Consider the following 2443-nt stretch of genomic DNA (forward strand, 5'->3'; position numbering starts at 1 on the left):
AGAGGGCCTACCTCCGTGCAGCACCTTGCTCCGTGTGGTTCGGGGGAGGGCATGGCTCCGGGCCTCTCCCACGCAGCCCCTAGAGCACCACTCCTGCCGCTGGCTGGGCCACTACCTTGGGGTCTCTAACTGCTACCGCAGCCTGGTTCTCCTGCAGTTCGGGGTTGGCGTAAGCTTGCTCCTGAGATACTGACGGTACCCTGCTGTCGTCGTCGCTGAAGGGGTCGGCGAAGCCTCCGGGCGGCTTGTGGAAGACCTGCGCCTCGGGCCCTCTAGCCGCCCATCCCGGTCTGGGGAACGAATTGGGGCCTTCCCCCGACAAGTATTCTGGGTTGACCATGCGGGGCACATCGGCGTCCGTAACCACCTCACCAGAACTGCCGCCCAGGGGCCCCACGCCTTGAGCCGCCAGCCGCGGTGCTTGGCCATGGTGGCCGCTGTGTGGTATCCTGGTGCGTCCTCGCGGCGGGCCGTCGGTGCTTGTCCCTCCTAGCGATAGCGTGGTCGCGGTAGGACGGCCCGCACCAGGACCCGCGTCGGCATCGTCGGATCCCCCTGACGCCCCAGGGGGTGCGTGGGCTCGCTCGGGCCTCGCACGCGCTTCCGTTACAACCTGGGGCGTGATCAAGGAGCAGAAGGGTGGCGTACCCCTGCATGCGGCATCCAGTAGTGCATCGTGACCGCTCTCCGCCAGCCTGCACCGCAGCAGCTCCCGTGCTACGATGAGCGCGGCTCGCATGTTTGCCTGCTCCCGTCGGGCGTGTGGTGCCGTTGCCGTAGCGTAACCTGAGGATCATGCGGTCACGCGCGTGCGTCTCGGCGCGAGGGCGGCAGGCGCCGGCCCGCACTGCCCGCGCCTGTGGGGGTTGGGCGGCGCGTGGGCCGCCTGGAGCGCGGAGTTGAGGTCTTCTGGAGCAGATGGTGGTGCCCGGGTAGGCCAGGCCACCCAGTGTTCAACTTGGGTTCTTGGACCGTCAGACATTGGAGTCACGGGGCAACGGCGGGTCGGTCGATGTAGAAGAAAGCTTCGGTGCACCCCTACCTGGCGCACGAAATGTCGGATTCGGGGTTCCGGCAAACCCTTGAGGTTCGAACTCTGGGGTGCGCACGAAGATCTCTCTCTTCCTAGCTTGCTCTCACAATGATCTCAAGGCCTAGCTCGCCGAACCCAAGGAACAAGAGACACGAGGGGTTATACTGGTTCGAGCCACCATTGTGGTGTAATACCCTACTCGAGTGTGGTGTGCTGGATTGCCTCGTGGGCTGAGGATGAACTAGTACAGTGGTTGAACAGCCTCCTGAGGAGAGGTGTTCTTGGGCTCGATGAGTTGGTGTGTCTGAGGATGGTCTGAATCATCCATGCTATGGTGGTGGCTAGCCCTATTTATAGAGGCCCAGGTCCTCTTTCCAACTGTTATGCAGGAAGGGATCCCACAAATGGCCAATTTTAAAGGGGGACAACTAGTACAAGTTATCCTGACAAAAGGTGGTCTTTGCCTGCCAAAAGCTCTGGTGGTGATGCAGCTGTGAGCTCCGCGGTGACCTCCGTCCTGCCGTCCTGCTGGTCTTGGTCTTGTTACACCAATATGGAAACCTTTGCCTGATGCCTCGGGACTCCTCGCCTGCGCATGCTCTTTAGCACCAAAGAGGAAACTGGCACTCTACGCCCGCTGGCGCCCGCATGGCTTCGGTCGTCATGGCTCACGTCATGCGAAACTCGCGAGGTGCCCCCAGCCTTGATATCTCCGTTCCTCGGGAGCCAGCCCACCGAGGCTGCCCCTGAGGAGGTCCTGTGTCGTCCGCCTCGCGAGGCTTGGCCCCTCGCGAGGGTATTGAGTGGTTGCTGATGAAGATGGGCCGTACCGGGCCACCGGTAGAGCCACGCCACGGGCTGGAGGTAGGCAAGTTTGGGTACCCCCGTTCCCAGGACACCAACACGCCTGTACATGTCGTAGCATGCGTATGCATTCTTGGCGGCGTAGCTTATGTAGGCTAGATTCAGAGGTACCTCCCACATGTTCAGGTCCTTAGTATCGTTGTCTTCTTTCATGTTGGCGTATCAGGGATCGATGATGGTCTCGGTGAGGTTAACCATAGAGTCCTTCTCCTACCCGTTGCCGATGGTCTTGTATTGCTTCTGGATGTTGACAAGCTTGTTGCACCAGATGGCCGAATCGTCGAGTTCTTCCTTCTCTCCACCGTAGTGAAGGTGCAGTCGGTGCTGCCGATGAAACGAGCGAATGATCCAGAAACTCTGATGGGCCTACAACAATGGTAGATGAGAACCTCTCACCGCACACATACCTGGGTGACGGCGATCCGTTGGTCCCTGTCAGGATAAGAATGGATGGGCACAAGGTCTAGTCCTGCGACCTTGTGCTTTCTCGTCCTGTAGGTACTGCTTGAACTCAGCGAGGCAGAGCTTCACCGAGTCCGGATCATT

Source organism: Triticum dicoccoides, chromosome 1A (assembly GCF_002162155.2).
Source record: "Triticum dicoccoides isolate Atlit2015 ecotype Zavitan chromosome 1A, WEW_v2.0, whole genome shotgun sequence".
NCBI lineage: Eukaryota > Viridiplantae > Streptophyta > Magnoliopsida > Poales > Poaceae > Triticum > Triticum dicoccoides.